Consider the following 18,359-nt stretch of genomic DNA (forward strand, 5'->3'; position numbering starts at 1 on the left):
TAAAAAGCAGTGCAATTCAGGTTTTAGCTATCGACTATTGACTTTTTACCCTTCTTTGCTGCCTTGGACATGAGCTAGGACCTTAAAATTTTGCATGAAAGGAGGACTAGCAGCCGCATTGCACGGGAAAATGTGAAAAGTGTTCATATCTAGTAAAAACCTGAGAAATCCGCCCGCTTTCGTCATTTGTTATCGAATCGACTTAAAGCCAAATCGCCACATTGGCCGCTACTCTCTCTGAAACGGTTAAATTTATCGTGTGAAAAGCTATGTCGCGTGCTGCGGTACGCGGAGACACTAAAAGCACCATGGTAGAACAAAGAAGAAACTTCTAAGTTGATGTAATAGCCTGTAAGAAGCAGTACAATTTACATTTTAGCTATCGATTATTGATTTTATACCATTCTTTGGTGCTTTGGACATGAACTAGGACCTTAAGATTTAGCATGAAAGGAGAACTAGCAGCTGCGTTGCACGGGAGAATGTGAAAAGTGTTCATATGTAGTAAAAACCTGAGAAACCCGACCGTTCTCGTCATTTGTCATCGAATCAAGTTAAAGCCAGATCGTCACATTGAACGCTATTCTCTCTGAAAATGTTACATTTATCGTCTGCAAAGCTATGTCGCGTGCTGTGGTAGGCGGAGACACTAAAAGCACCATAGTAGAACACAGAAGAAGCTTCTAAGTTGATGTAAAAGCCAGTAAGAAGCAGTACATCAAAATTTAGTTATCGATTATTAACTTTTTTGCCTTCCTTGTTGCCGTGGACATGAGCTAGGACCATAAGATTTTGCGTAAAAGGCGTACTAGCAGCCGCGTCCCATGGGAGAATGTGAAAAGTGTTCATATGTAGTAAAAACCTGAGATATCCGACCGTTTTCGTCATTCGTTATCGAATAGACTTAAAGCCAGATCGTCACTTTGGACGCTCTTCTCTCTGGAACGGTTACATTTATCGTCTGAAAAGCTATGTCGCGTGCTGCGGTATGCGGAGACACTAAATGCACCATAGTAGTTGATGTAATTGCCAGTAAGAAGCAGTACAATTCAAGTTTTAGTTATCAATTATTCACTTTTTAACCTTCTTTGGTGCCTTGGACATGAGCTAGAATCTTATGATTTTCATAAAAAAGTGAGGACTAGCAGCCGCGGTGCACGGGAGAATGTGAAAAGTGTTCATATGTAGTAGAAACCTGAGATATCCGTCCGTTTTCGTCATTCGTTATCGAATAGACTTAAAGCCAGATCGTCACATTGGCCGCCGCTCTTTCTCTGGAACGGTTACATTTTTCGTCTGCAAAGCTATGTCGCGTGCTGCGGTATGCGGAGACACTAAAAGCACCATATTAGAACACAGAACAAGCTTCTAAGTTGATGTAATAGCCAGTAAGAAGCAGTACCACTCAAGTTTTAGTTATCGATTATTGACTTTTTAGCCGGCTTTGGTGGCTTGGACATGAGCTAGGACCTTAAGATTTTGCATGAAAGGAGGACTATCAGACGCGTCGCTTGGGACAATGTGAAAAGTGTTCATATGTAGTAAAAACCTGAAAAATCCGTCCGTTTTCCTCCTTTGTTATCGAATCGACTTAAAGCCAGATCGTCACAAAGACCGCTATTCTCTCTGAAACAGTTACATTTATCGTATGCAAAGCTATGTAGCGTGCTGCGGTATGCGGAGACACTAAAAGCACCATAGTATAACACAGAAGAAACTTCAAAATTGATGTAAAAGCCAGTAAGAAGCAGTACAATTCAAGTTTTAGCTATCGATTATTGACTTTTTTGCCTTCCTTGTTTCCTTGGACATGAGCTAGGACCTTAAGATTTTGCATGAGAGGAGGACTAGCAGCCGCGTTCCACGAGAGAATGTAAAAGTGTTCATATGTAGTAAAAACCTGAAAAATCCGTCCATTTTCCTCCTTTGTTATCGAATCGACTTAAAACCAGATATTTACATTGACCGCTCTTCTCTCTGAAAAGGTTACATTTATTGTCTGCAAAGCTATGTCGCGTGTGGCGGAATGCGGTGACACAAAAGCACCATAGTAGAACACAGAAGAAGTTTCTAAGTTGATGTCATAGCTAGTAAGAAGCAGTACAATTCAAGTTTTTGCTATGGATTATTGACTTTTTACGCTACTTTGGTGCCTTGGACATGAGGTAGGACCTTAAGAGTTTGCATGAAAGGAGGACTAGCAGAAGCGTTGCACGCGAGATTGTGAAAAATGTTCGTATGTAGTAAAAACCGGAGAAATCTGTCCGTTTTCGTCATTAGTTATCGGATCGACTTAAAGCCAGATCGTCACATTGGCCGCTATTCTCTCTGAAACGGTTACATTTATCGTCTGCAAAATTATGTCACGTGCTGCGGTATGCGAAGACACTAAAAACACCATAGTAGAACGCGGAAGAAGCTTTTAAGGTGATGTAATAGCCAGTAAGAAGCAGTACAATTCAGGTTTTAGGTATCGATTATTGACTTTTTACTCTTCTTTGGTGCCTTGGGCATGAGGTAGGACCTTAAGATTTTGCATGAGAAGAGGACTAGAAGCCGCGTTGCACGAGAGAATGTGAAAAGTGATCATATGTAGTAAAAACCTGAGATATCCGTCCGTTTTTGTCATTCGTTATCGAATAGACGTAAAGCCAGATCGTCACATTGGCCGCTCTTCTCTCTGGAACAGTTACATTTATCGTCTGCAAAACTATGTCACGTGCTGCGGTATGCGAAGACACTAAAAACACCATTGTAGAACACAGAAGAAGCTTCTAAGGTGATGTAATAGCCAGTAAGAAGCAGTACAATTCAAGTTTTAATTATCGATTATTGACTTTTTACCCTTCTTTGGTGCCTTGGGCATGAGGTAGGACCTTAAGATTTTGCATGAGAAGAGGACTAGAAGCCGCGTTGCACGAGAGAATGTGAAAAGTGTTCATATGTAGTAAAAACCTGAAAAATCCGTCCATTTTCTTCCTTTGTTATCGAATCGACTTAAAGCCAGATATTCACATTGACCGCTCTTCTCTCTGAAACGGTTACATTTATCGTCTGCCAAGCTATGTCGCGTGCTGAGGTATGCGGAGACACTATATGCACCATAGTAGAACACAGCACAAGCTTCCAAGTTGATGTGAAAGCAAGTAAGAAGCAGTACAATTCAAGTTTTAGTTAGCGATTATTGACTTTTTAGCCGGCTTTGGTGCCTTGGACATGAGATAGGACCTTAAGATTTTGAACGAAAGGTGGACTAACAGACGCGTTGCACGGGAGAATGTGAAAAGTGTCCATATGTAGTAAAAACCTAAGAAATCAGTCCGTTTTCCTCATTTGTTATCGAATCGACTTAAAGCCAGATCGTCACATTGGCCGCTATTCTCTCTCAAACGGTTACATTTATCGTCTGCAAAGTTATGTCGCGTGCTACGGTATGCGGAGACACTATATGCACCATAGTAGAACACAGCAGAAGTTTCCAAAATAATGTAGTAGCCAGTAAGAAGCAGTAGAATTCAAGTTTTAGTTTTCGATTATTGACTTTTTAGCCGGCTTTGGTGCCTTGGACATGAGCTAGGACTTTAAGATTTTGCATGAAGGGAGGACTACCAGCCGCGTTGCACGGGAGAATGTGAACTGTGTTCATATACAGTAAAAACCTGAGAAATCCGTCCGTTTTCGTCATTTGTCATCGAATTGACTTAAAGCCAGATCGTCGCATTGGCCGCTATTCTCTCTGAAACACTTACATTTATCGTATGCAAAGCTATGTAGCGTGCTGCGGTATGCGAAGACACTAAAAGCACCATAGTATAACACAGAAGAAACTTCTAAATTGATGTAAAAGCCAGTAAGAAGCAGTACAATTCAAGTTTTAGTTATCGATTATTGACTTTTTTGCCTTCCTTGGTGCCTTTGACATGAGCTAGGACCTTAAGATTTTGCATGAATGGCGGACTAGCAGCCGCGTTGCACGGGAGAATGTGAACTGTGTTCATATGTAGTAAAAACCTGAGAAATCCGTCCGTTTTCGTCATTCGTTATCGAATCGACTTAAAGCCAGATCGTCACATTAGACGCTCTTCTCTCAGGAACGGTTACATTTATCGTCGGCAAAGCTATGTCGCGTGTTGCGATAAGCGGAGACACTAAAAGCACCATAGTAGAACACAGATGAGCTTCCAAGTTGATGCAATAGCCAGTAAGAAGCAGTACAATTCAAGTTTTAGTTATCGTTTATTGACATTTTAGCCGGCTTTGGTGCTTTGGACATCAGCTAGGATCTTAAGATTTTGCATGAAAGCAGGACTAGCAGCCGCGTTGCAAGGGAGAATGTGAAAAGTGTTCATATGTAGTAAAAACCTGAGAAATCCGTCCGTTTTTGTCATTTGTTATCGAATCGACTTAAAGTCCGATCGTCACATAGGCCACTATTCTCTCGGAAACGGTTACATTTATCGTCTGAAAAGCTATGTCGCGTCCTGCGGTATGCGAAGACACTAAAAGCACCATAGTAGAACACAGAAGAAACTTCTAAGTTGATGTAAAAGCCAGTAAGAAGCCGTACAATTCAAGTTTTAGTTATCGATTATTGACTTTGTAGCCTTCCTTGGTTCCTTGGACATGAGCTAGGACCTTAAGATTTTACATGATTGGCGGTCTAGCAGCCGTGTTGCACGGGAGAATGTGAACTGTGTTCATATGTAGTAAAAACAGGATAAATCCGTCCGTTTTCGTCATTCGTTATCGAATCGACTCAAAGCCAGATCGTCACATTGGCCGCACTTGTCTCTGGAACGGTTACATTTATCGTCTGCAAAGCTATGTCGCGTGCTGCGGAATGCCGAGACTCTAAAAGCACCATAGTAGAACACAGAAGAAGCTTCTAAGTTGATGTAATAGCCAGTAAGAAGCAGTACAATTCAAGTTTTAGTTATCGATTATTGACTTTTGAGCCGGTTTTGGTGCCTTGGACATGAGCTAGGACCTTAAGATTGTGCATGATTGGAGGCCTAGCAGACGCATTGCTTGGGAGAATGTGAAAAGAGTTCATTTGTCGTAAAAACCTAAGAAATCCGTCCGTTTTCCTCATTTGTTATCGAATCGACATAAAGCCAGATCGTCAAATGGGCCGCTATTGTCTCTCAAACGGTTACATTTATCGTCTGCGAAGCTATGTCGCGTGCTACGGTATGAGGAGACACTATATGCACCATACTAGAACACAGCAGAAGCTTACAAGTGTATGTAATAACCAGTAAGAAGCAGTAGAATTCAAGTTTTAGTTATCGATTATTGACTTTTGAGCCGGCTTTGGTGCCTTGGACATGAGCTAGGACCATAAGATTTTGCATGAAAGGAGGACTAGCAGCCGCTTTGCCCGGAAGAATGTGAAAGGTGTTCATATGTAGTAAAAACCTGAGAAATCCGTCCGTTTTCGTCATTTGTTATCAAATCGACTTAAAGCCAGATTGTCACATTGGCCGCTATTCTCTCTGAAACGGTTACATTTATCGTATGCAAAGCTATGTCGCGTGCTGCGGTATGCGGAGACACAACAAGCACCATAGTATAACACAGAAGAAACTTCTAAGTTGATGTAAAAGCCAGTAAGAACCAGTACAATTCAAGTTTTAGTTATCGATTATTGACTTTTTTGCCTTCCTTGGTTCCTTGGACATGAGCTAGGACCTTAAGATTTTACATGAATGGCGGTCTAGCAGCTGCGTTGCACGGGAGAATGTGAACTGTGTTCATTTGTAGTAAAAACAGGATAAATCCGTCCGTTTTCGTCATTCGTTATCGAATCGACTCAAAGCCAGATCGTCACATTGGAGGCTCTTCTCTCTGAAACCGTTACATTTATCGTCTGCAAAGCTATGTAGCGTACTGCGGTATGCGGAGACACTAAAAGCACCATAGTAGAACATAGCAGAAGATTCTAAGTTGATGTAGTAGCCAGTATGGAGCAGTACAAATCAAGTTTTAGTTATCGATTATTCATTTTTTACCTTTCTTTGGTGCCTTGGACACGAACTAGGACCTAAAGATTTTGCATGCAAGGAGGAGAAGCAGCCGCGTTGCACGGGAGAATGTCAAAAGTGTTCATATGTAGTAAAAACCTGAGACACCCGTCCGTTTTCGTCATTTTTAATCGAATCGACTTAAAGCCAGATCGTCATATTGGCCGCTGTTCTCGCTGAAACGGTTACATTTTTCGTCTGCAAAGCTATGTCGCGAGCTGCGGTATGCGGAGATACTAAAAGCACCATAATAGAACACAGAAGAACCTTCTAAGTTGATGTAATAGCCAGAAAGGAGCAGTACAGTTCAGGTTTTAGCTATCGATTATTGACATTTTAGCCAGCTTTAGTGCCTTGGACATGAGCTAGGACCTTAAGATTTAACATGAAATTAGGACTAGCAGACGCGTTGCACGGGAGAATGTCAAAAGTGTTCATATGTAGTAAAAACTTGAGACATCCGTGCGTTTTCATCATTTGTTATCGAATCGACTTAAAGCCAGATCGTCACATTGACCGCTATTCTCTCTGGAACGGTTACATTTATCGTCTGCAAAGCTATGTCGCGTTCTGCGGTATGCGAAGACACTAAAAGCACCATAGTAGAACACAGAAGAAACTTCTAAGTTGATGTAAAAGCCAGTAAGAAGCAGTACAATTCAAGTTTTAGTTATCGATTATTGACTTTGTAGCCTTCCTTGGTTCCTTGGACATGAGCTAGGACCTCAAGATTTTACATGAATGGCGGTCTAGCAGCCGTGTTGCACGGGAGAATGTGAACTGTGTTCATATGTAGTAAAAACAGGACAAATCCTTCCGTTTTCGTCATTCGTTATCGAATCGACTCAAAGCCAGATCGTCACATTGGCCGCACTTGTCTCTGGAACGGTTACATTTATCGTCTGCAAAGCTATGGCGCGTGCTGCGGAATGCCGAGACTCTAAAAGCACCATAGTAGAACACAGAAGAAGCTTCTAAGTTGATGTAAAAGCTAGCAAGAAGCAGTACAATTCAAGTTTGAGTTATCGATTATTGACTTTTTAGCCTTATTTGGTTCCTTGGATATGAGCTAGGACCTTAAGATTTAGCATGAATGGCGGACTAGGAGCCGAATTGCACGGGAGAATGTGAACTGTGTTCATATGCAGTAAAAACCTGAGAAATCCGTCCATTTTCGTCATTTGTTATCGAATCGACTTAAAGCCAGATCGTCACATTGGCCGCTCTTCTCACTGGAACGGTTACATTTATCGTCTGCAAAGCTATGTCGCGTTCTGCGGTATGCGAAGACACTAAAAGCACCATAGTAGAACACAGAAGAAGCTTCTAAGTTGATGTAATAGCCAGTAAGAAGCAGTACAATTCAAGTTTTAGCTATCGATTATTAACTTTTTACCCTTCTTTGGTGCCTTGGACATGAGCTAGGACCTTAAGATTTTGCATGAAAAGAGGACTAGGAGCCGCTGTGCACGGGAGGATGTGAAAAGTGTTCATATATACTAAAACCCTGAGAAATCCGTGCGTTTTCGTCACTTGTTATGGAATCGACTTAAAGCCACATCGCCACATTGGCTGCAATTCTCTTTGAAACGGTTACATTTATTGTCTGAAAAGCTATGTCGCGTGCTGCGGTATGCGAAGACACTAAAAGCACCATAGGAGAACACAGAAGAAGCTTCTAATTTGTTGTAATAGCTAGTAAGAAGCAGTACAATTCAAGTTTTAGTTATCGATTATTGACTTTTTACCCTTCTTTGGTGACTTGGACATGGGATAGGACCTTAAGATTTCACATGAAAGGAGGACTAGCAGGTTCGTTGCACGGGAGAATGTAAAAACTGTTCATATGTAGAAAAAACCTGAGAAAAACGTCCGTTTTCGTCATTTGTTCTCGAATCGAGTAAAAGCCAGATCACCACATTGGCCGCTATTCTCTCTGAAACGGTTACATTTATCGTCTGCAAATCTATGTTGCGTGCTGCGGTATGCGGAGACACTAAAAGCACCATAGTAGAACACAGAAGAAGCATCTAAGTTGATGTAATAGCCTTTAAAAAGCAGTACAATTGAAGTTTTAGCTATCGACTATTGACTTTTTACCCTTTTTTGGTGCCTTGGACATGAGCTAGGACCTTAAGATTTTGCATGAAAGGAGGACTAGCAGCGGCCTTGCACGGGAAAATGTTAAAAGTGTTCATATCTAGTAAAAACCTGAGATATCCGCCCGCTTTCGTCATTTGTTATCGAATCGACTTAAAGCCAGATCGTCACTTTGGCCGCTATTCTCTCTGAAACGGTTAAATTTATCGTCTGAAAAGCTATGTCGCGTGCTGCGGTATGCGGAGACACTAAAAGCACCATGGTAGAACACAGAAGAAGCTTCTAAGTTGATGTAATAGCCTGTAAGAAGCAGTACAATTCACATTTTAGCTATCGATTATTGATTTTTTACCATTCTTTGGTGCTTTGGACATGAGCTGGGACCTTAAGATTTTGTATGAAAGGAGGACTAGCAGACGCGTTGCTTGGGAGAATGTGAAAAGTGTTCATATGTAGTAAAGACCTGAGAAATCCGTCCGTTTTCGTCTCTTGTCATCGAATCGACTTAAAGACAGATCGTCACATTGGCCGCTATTCTCTCTCAAACGTTTACTTTTATCGTCTGCAAAGCTATTTTGCGTGCTGCGGCATGCGGAAACACAAAAAGCACCATAGTATAACACAGAGCAAACTTCTACGTTGATGTAAAAGCCAGTAAGAAGCAGTACAATTCAAGTTATAGTTATCGATTATTGACTTTTTAGCTATCCTTGGTTCCTTGGACATGAGCTAGGACCTTAAGATTTTGCATGAATGGCGGATTAGCAGCCGCGTTGCACGGGAGAATGTGAACTGTGTTCATCTGTAGTAAAAACAGGAGAAATATGTCCGTTTTCGTCATTTGTTATCGAATCGACTTAAAGCCAGATCGACACATTGGCCACTATTCTCTCTGAAACGGTTACATTTATCGTCTGCAAAGGTATGTCGCGTGCGGCGGTATGCGGAGACACTAAAAAGACCATAGTTGAACACAGAAGAAGCTTCTAAGTTGATGTAATAGCCAGTAAGAAGCAGTTGAACTCAAATTTTAGTTGTCGTTTATTGACTTTTTAACTGGCTTTGGTGCCTTGGACATGAGCTAGGACCTTAAGATTTTGCATGAAAGGAGAACTAGCAGACGCTTCGCTTGGGAGAATGTGAAAAGTGTTCATATGTAGTGAAAACCTGAGAAATCCGCCGGTTTTCGTCATTTGTCAACGAATCGACTTAAAGCCAGATCGTCACATTGGCCGCTATTCTATGTGAAACGGTTACATTTGTCGTCTGCAAATCTATGTAGCGTGCTGCGGTATGCGGTGACACTAAAAGCACCATAGTAGAACACAGAAGAAACTTCTAAGTTGATGTAATAGCTAGTAAGAACCAGTACAATTCAAGTTTTAGCTATGGATTATTGACTTTTTACCGTTCTTTGGTGCCTTGGACATGAGGTAGGACCTTAAGAGTTTGCATGAAAGGAGGACTAGCAGCCGCGTTGCACGCGAGAATGTGAGAAGTGTTCATATGTAGTAAAAACCGGAGACATCTGTCCGTTTTCGTCATTTGTTATCGAATCGACTTAAAGCCAGATCGTCACATTGGCCGCTATTTTCTCTGAAACAGTTACATTTATCGCCTGCAAAGTTATGCCGCGTGCTGCGAAATGCGGAGACACTAAAAGCACCATAGTAGAACACAGAAGAAACTTCTAAGTTGATATAAAAGCCAGTAAGAAGCAGTACATCAAAATTTAGTTATCGATTATTAACTTTTTAGCCTTCCTTGGTGCCTTGGACATAAGCTAAGACCTTAAGATTTAGCGTGAAAGGCGTACTATCAGCCGCGTCGCACGGAAGAATGTGAAAAGTGTTCATATGTAGTAAAAACATGAGATATCCGTCCGTTTTTGCCATTCGTTATCGAATATACTTAAAGCCAGATCGTCACATTGGACGCTCTTCTCTCTGGAAGGTTACATTTATCGTCTGAAAAGCTATGTCGCGTGCTGCGGTATGCGGAGACACTAAAAGCACCATAGTAGTTGATGTAATAGCCAGTAAGGAGCAGTACAATTCAAGTTTTAGTTATCGATTATTGACCTTTTAGCCTTCCTTGGTGCCTTGGACATGAGCTAGGACCTTAAGATTTTGCGTGAAAGGCGTACTAGCAGCCGCGTCGCACGGGAAAATGTGAAAAGTGTTCATATGTAGTAAAAACCTGAGAAATCCGTCCGTTTTCTTCATTTGTTATCGAATCGACTTAAAGCCCGATCGTCACAAAGGCCGCTATTTTCTCTGAAACGGATACATTTATCGTCTGCAAAGCTATGTCGCGTGGTGCGGTATGCGGTGACACTAGAAGCACCATAGTAGAACACAGGAGAAGCTTCTAAGTTGATGTAAAAGCCAGCAAGAAGCAGTACAATTCAAGTTTTAGTTATCGATTATTGACTTTTTAGCCTTATTTGGATCCTTGGACATGAGCTAGGACCTTAAGATTTAGCATGAATGGCGGACTAGCAGCCGCGTTGCACGGGAGAATGTGAACTGTGTTCATATGTGGTAAAAACCTGAGAAATCCGTCCGTTTTCGTCATTTGTTATCGAATCGACTTAAAGCCAGATCGACACATTGGCCACTATTCTCTCTGAAACGGTTACATTTATCGACTGCAAAGGTATGTCGCGTGCGGCGGTATGCGGAGACACTAAAAACACCATAGTTGAACACAGAAGAAGCTTCTAAGTTGATGTAATAGCCAGTCAGAAGCAGTTGAACTCAAATTTTAGTTGTCGATTATTGACTTTTTAACTGGCTTTGGTGCCTTGGACATGAGCTAGGACCTTAAGATTTTGCATGAATGGCGGATTAGCAGCCGCGTTGCACGGCAGAATGTGAACTCTGTTCATATGTAGTAAAAACAGGAGAAATATGTCCGTTTTCGTCATTCGTTATCGAATCGACTCAAAGCCAGATCGTCACATTATCCGCTCTTTTCTCTGGGACGGTTACATTTATCGTCTGCAAAGCTATGTCGTGTTCTGCGGTATGCGAAGACACTAAAAGCACAATAGTAGAACACAGAAAAAACTTCTAAGTTGATTTAATAGCCAGTAAGAAGCAGTACTACTCAAGTTTTAGTTATCGATTATTGACTTCTTATCCGGCTTTGGTGCCTTGGACATGAGCTAGGACCTTAAGATTTTGCATGAAAGGAGAACTAGCAGACGCGTCGCTTGGGAGAATGTGAAAAGTGTTCATATGTAGTGAAAACCTGAGAAATCCGCCCGTTTTCGTCATTTGTCAACGAATCGACTTAAAGCCAGATCGTCACATTGGCCGCTATTCTATGTGAAACGGTTACATTTGTCGTCTGCAAATCTATGTCGCGTGCTGCGGTATGCGGAGACACTAAAAGCAACATAGTAGAACACAGAAGAATCTTCTAAGTTGGTGTATTAAACAGTAAGAAGCAGTACAATTCAAGTTTTACTTATCGATTATTCACCTTTTACCCTTCTTTGTTGCCTTGGGCATGAGCTAGGACCTTACGATTTTGGATGAAAAGAGGACAAGCAGCCGCGTTGCACGGGAGAATGTGAAAAGAGTTTATATGTAGTAAAAACCAGAGAAATCCGTCCGTTTTCGTCATTTGTTATCGTTACGACTTAAAGCCAGATCGTCACACTGGCCGCTCTTCTGTCTGAAACGGTTACATTTATCGTCTGCAAAGCTATGTAGCGTGGTGCGGTATGCGGGGACACTTAAAGCACCAAAGCAGAACACAGAAGAAGTTTCTCAGTTGATGTAATAGCCAGTAAGACGCAGTACAGTTCAAGTACTAGTTATCGATTATTCACTTTTTACCCTTCTTTGGTGTCTTGTAGATGTGCTAGGACCTTAAGATTTTGCATGGAAGGATCACTAGCAGCCGCGATGCACGGAAGAATGTAAAAAGTGTTCATATGTCGTAAAAACCTGAGAAATCCGTCCGTTTTCGTCATTTGTTAGCGAATCGACTTAAGGCCAAATCGTCACATTGGCCGCTTTTCTCTCTGAAACGGTTACATTTATCGTCTGCAAAGGTATGTCGCGTGCTGCGGTATGCGGAGACACTAAAAGCACCATAGTATACCACAGATGAAGCTTCTAAGTTGATGTAATAGCCAGTAAGAAGTAGTACAATTCAAGTTTTAGTTATCGATTATTAATTCTTTACCCATCTTTGATGCCTTGGACATGAGCTTGTAAGTAGGCTGTTTAGGTCTTCTTATTGGTAACGCCACATAGCGCTCGGTATGAAAAAATCACTGGCTGTGCCGTGTGCAGTCTGTGTTTAGTTTGCATTGTTGTCTGCCATTGTAGTGTTGTGCAGCGGCAGCTGGATGCTAACAGCGCGTAGCGTTGCGCAGTTGGAGGTGAGCCGCCAGCAGTGGTCGACGTGGGGAGAGAGATGGCGGAGTTTTGAAATTTGTAAGAATTGGTGTCATGAACTGATATATATATTATGACTATTAAGGTAAATACATTGTTTGTTCTCTATCAAATCTTTCATTTGCTAACTGTACCTATCAGTAGTTAGTGCCTTCCGCAGTTTGATTCTTTTAGTTAGCTGGCAGTAGTGGCGCTCGCTGTATTGCAGTAGTTCGAGTAACGAAGATTTTTTGAGGTAAGTGATTTGTGAAACATATAGGTTAACGTTAGTCAGGGCCATTCTTTTGTAGGGATTATTGAAAGTCAGATTGCGTTGCGCTAAAAACTATTGTGTGTCAATTTAAGCACAGTCTTGTATAATTTTTCTAAGGGGACGTTTCATATGTCGACCCTTAGCCGAGGATACCTCACTGTAATCTTCTGATTTTGCCGGCTGCGGCGGTCTCGCGGTTAAGGCGCTCAGTCCGGAACCGCGTGACTGCTACGGTCGCAGGTTCGAATCCTGCCTCCGGCATGGATGTGTGTGATGTCGTTAGGTTAGTTAGGTTTAAGTAGTTCTAAGTTCTAGGGGACTGATGACCACAGATGTTAAGTCCCATAGTGCTCAGAGCCATTTGAACCATTTTTGAATCTTCTGATTTTTTCCTTGTAGTTTGTGTAATTAGTGTAGCTTTTGTTTATTGCTAGCGCCTAATCTTAGAGTGAATTTCCTTTGTAGTTGTAGTCTTTCATTGTTGTACAGTACAACAGTTGTGGCATGCATGTAGAGTTGCACCAAGTATTTCGCAGCTGCGCTTGCAATTAACTAGATATTATTTTCAGTGCTATGTTAATGTGTTCTGTTATTTTTGCTCTTCAAATTGTGCTTTTCTGTGTTATCGTGTGAAATATTGTGACAATAATGGCGTGTGAAAAACGTAATACTAGGCTACAAAGTAAACCGGGAAATGACAGTGAAGATGGAAGCAATGTGTTAGCGCCACCATGTAATGAATTCACAAATGTTCAAAGTAGTAATTTGGTAATAGTGCATAGGAAAATGGAGCGGGCTGCAAATAATGGTGTAGGAAGTGAAACAGTTAGTGAACAGGGAAGCATTATCGTTCGATTGGTCGGCAACAGCTCGCGTCAGGAATCCGATATGACAGGACACAATCTTGCAAATACTGTACATTCAGGTTTTGCGTCCTCACCGTTTTCTCAAATAAGCCGAGACACATTTTCTGCTTGTCAAACTGTGAATGTTGCCGGTGCAAATGCACTGCCGAAAAGCATAGATGATCAAATTCCAGACACTAATACATTATTATTGCAATTAATGCAACAAATGAAACAAAACCAGAGACAAACACAGCAACAGTTAGACACAATGGAACAAAATCTTCAAAAGTTAGACACAATGGAACATAATCTTCAAAAGTTAGACACAATGGAACAAAATCTTCAAAAGTTAGACACAATGGAACAAAATCAGAGACAAACACAGCAACAGTTGGACACAATGGAACATAATCTTCGGAAGTTAGACACCACACTTGAACAAACACGTGAAGATTTAACTACTGAGTTACATAACATTGAATCGAAATGTCAAAAAATCTGTAATGACGTAAAAACACAAATTTGTGAGCATTTTCAACCTATTTTTTCGCGGCATGAAAACTCATTACAGAATCACGAAGCAGCCATAAAAGAATTGCAAACTGTTGTTCGTGAAAATCACGACACCTTGCAAGCTAAAATGGACTCAGTTGCATCCACCGATTCGGTTATGCAACTTGCAAGAATTCAGGAAAACTTAAAGGACACAGAAGATTCGATTTCAACACAAATGGACATTCTGAAATTTGGTTCAGAAAATCACACTGAGGAAATGTGTTCACTATCGGAGAAAGTAGCCGAAGTTTCGGATCAGTTCACTAATTTATCTACGAAGGTAGATGATAATTTGAATGACACAAAACCGGTAGTCTTTAATGACACAGAAGAGTGCGAACAAATTAGGAAATTCAAACAAAGTCTGAATCAAATTAGTACGCAACACCAAAGAGAAATCCGGGAAGTACAAGATCAGCTGACACAGGTAATACAACAATTACGTATTTCAGAGGACACTCGCGCTCCAACACGGAAAGAGGGACATAGAAATACGGAACAGCCACAAAATAATATCACAGGGCACTTCGAAAATTATGAAAGAAATTGGCAAGGTACACCGAATTCTGAGATGGAACCTCCGACACGACGTAACAATGACCGATATGCTACCCGCCGAGACGATGATTTTGACTATAAGCTGTTCATTACTACACGTAAATTCAAAACATTTAAGAATTCTGGCAACGACATTCATCCACAAGCGTGGCTCCATCAATTCTCTCATTGTTTTCCTCCCAACTGGTCACTAGAGCACAGATTAGAATTTATGTATGGCTACTTAGAGAATGAACCAGCTGTAAGAATGCGATTGGTCATTCACGATTGCCACAGTGAAGGAGAATTTTACCATGCCTTCCTCTCAGCATATTGGCCGCAAGCCACACAAGACCGAGTAAAATATGGCATCATGATGATGAAACATTTCGAACAATCTGAATTTTCCAGTCTTGTGAAATATTTTGAAGACATGTTGCACAAGAATCAGTACCTGTCAAACCCATACAGCCTGTCAGAACTCATCCGCATTTGCTTAATCAAATTGCCTGAACATTTACGGCATATTATTTTGGCAGGCCGTTGCAAAGACGACATTGAAGCTTTTCAGGGACTCTTACAAGAATTAGAAATTGACACTGACAATCGCGGAACGCGAAAACAGGAACACAACAATTACAGGTCACATCCGTCGCAATTCCGCGATGAAAGAAATAATAACTGGACACGACAAGGCTATTCTCACAATACAAATCGTGACCAAAACAGACACCACCCGTATGACAACCGTTGGCAAAGTAGTAATAACTACAGGGAAAGGTCACCTCTCCGCGGTAATGACTATCACAGAGACAATCAGAGAAACAGACAATATGGGAACCAAAATAATTACTATCAAGGGAGACAGAATAACTTTAGACGCAACGGTCCAGCGCGCAGTTACGATTCAGAGAGAAATTCTCCACCACGTGACCGACAAGAAAGAAACTATGGAATCTACCGACATGACGACAGACGATATGATCGTAACGACAGACCTGAATTGCAGCAGAACTGGCGGGAATCAAACAGAGCAGGGCCCTCTCGACAAGGTGAATTTGTAGAAGTTAGGTCTCCAAATCCCAATAACGACGCGCGCCAACAAAGACACAATAGGCAATGACTCATACCGCTGGCAGCCTCAAAACGTACTTATCAAACTGACGACGCAGCTGCCGTAGCTAGTAATTACGTTAAAATGGAAGACATTAGGGACATATTACTCCAGGAACACGACGTAAAACAAAACAACATTGCATATCCTGTGATTCACATTACTGTAAATGACGTAAAATTTACGGCAGTACTTGACTCAGGCAATCCCATTTCAGTAATTAGTGAAACAGCTTTTAGCAAATGCAATAAATCGAACGATTGCCCCACACTTCCGTTACGCAAGATTAAATTACAAAGTGCAGTCATTGGAAAAAGTGTAGATGTACACCAACAAACCAACTTAGAATTCTTTTGTCAGAGCCACAGCTTCTCTATGAACTTTCTTATTGTTCCATTGTTGTCGTCGGAAATTATACTGGGAGTAGACTTTTTGAATGAATACAAAGCAATCTTAAACTTTCACGATGCTGAAATAAGTTTAGAGAAAGAAGGTAAGTCAATAGCTTTGAAATTTGAAGATTGGCTCTCAAACCATGACGAGGAAATTAATCGGATTTACCTTCTGTTAGACAACAGTTCGGAATTTTCTACGGAACTAGACACTAACAGTCGCTCTGCAAGTACTGACAGGGATGATATCGACGGCACAATTGAAACTAATGAGTTAATTCAGAATAAAATTAAAACAATTGAGAATTGTAATGACACTGATAGGCAGGACCTTTCTGAGATTTTACAAGCACATTCCACAGTTTTTACTCACAAAACAGGAACAATCAAGGGATTTCAATACCAATTTCGTGTTCATGAGCATACTAAATTTTGTGTTAGACCATACGTAATTCCAGCACATTATAGGGACCGTGTTAGAACAGAAATACAATCCATGCTTGACGACGGCATTATTGAGCCTGCAGTAAGCTCATACAACAATCCATTACATGTTGTTGAGAAGAAAAATGGATCGATCAGGCTTGTCTTAGATTCGAGACAAATCAATACTATCATTATTCCTGAAACAGACAGGCCGCAAACGTTGGAAGAACTTCTTCAAAATTTTAATGCTGTAAAAGTGTTGTCTTCCATTGATCTCAGATCCAGCTTTTATCAGATCGAACTTCATCCAGAATGTAGAAAATATACAGCTTTTCTTTGTTTTGGCGTTTGTTATCAGTTTCGGAAACTTCCTTTTGGTTTGAACATTTCCTCGGCAGCATTCATTCGCGGGCTAAATTCCATATTACCTGAGCTCTTAAAACGTCACATCACCTTATATGTGGACGATATTCTGATAGCAGAAGCCTCATGGGAACAACATAATCGCATCCTCAACAGCGTGTTACATATTTTTGCAGAATCTGGAATTACAGTTAACTTGGAAAAGTCTGAATTCGGTAGTACAAAAGTGAAGTTTTTGGGACATATTATTTCTTCTGAAGGCATCCAGCCGGTTCCTGAAAAGTTAGAAGCAATCAGAGCCATTCCAATTCCATCCACAAAAAAACAAGTCCGCAGTTTTCTAGGTCTCGTAAATTTTTACCGTCGTTTTCTGAATATGCAAATTCTAGTTACACCAAAACTTTGTTCTCTCACTGGAAAAAATACTATTTGGAACTGAGACGAACAAGCACAGTTGGAATTCAATTCTTTGAAAGAATCGCTCCTTAACGCGCCAATACTAGCTCATCCAGATCTTTCACAAGACTTTTGCCTAAGCACGGATTCTTCTAAAGTCGGTCTTGGTGCCCATTTATTTCAAGAAGCCACAGAAAATGACATTACTGTTCAGAAAACCATTGCTTTTGCTAGCCGAGTGCTAACAAAATCTGAAAAAAATTATTCCGTTACTGAATTAGAAGCTTTAGCTATCGTTTGGGCATTTAACAAATTCCGTTTCTTTCTTTATGGTAAGCACGTAAAAGTATACAGTGACCACAGTGCATTACAATTTCTTATGTCTTCAAAATTAAATCATGACAGGTTAAAACGTTGGGCATTGTTTCTGCAAGAATTCCACTTCACAATAGTCTACATTCCCGGCAAGGAGAACATTGTTGCGGACGCACTGTCACGCGCACCGGCTGGGCTTGAGAAAAGTAACACAGAAAGCAACCTCGAGAGAAATTTCAGTATTCTTTACATCCAGAAAGTCGCCTTTGAAAACTTCATCACCACATCTTTAAAGGACATTGCTCATGAACAAGACAAAGATCCGATTTGGAAAGACATCAAAAGTAAATGGCATGAAAAGACACACACACAGATTCGGCTTTATTATCTGGTTAGAAACAACATACTGTTCAAACGATGCACTGTTGATGACAAGCTATGGGTACTTTGCATTCCAGACGATTTTGTTAATAAGCTCATTTGGTACATTCATTTCAGCTATGCACATTTTGGTCCACGAAAATGTTATCATATTCTTCGAACGACTTGTTATTTTAACAATATGGAAAAGAGAATTCGAAGAGTCTTGTCTATTTGTAAACTTTGTCAAAAGGCGAAACCA

Source organism: Schistocerca gregaria, unplaced genomic scaffold, assembly GCF_023897955.1.
Source record: "Schistocerca gregaria isolate iqSchGreg1 unplaced genomic scaffold, iqSchGreg1.2 ptg000077l, whole genome shotgun sequence".
NCBI classification, from domain to species: Eukaryota; Metazoa; Arthropoda; class Insecta; order Orthoptera; family Acrididae; genus Schistocerca; species Schistocerca gregaria.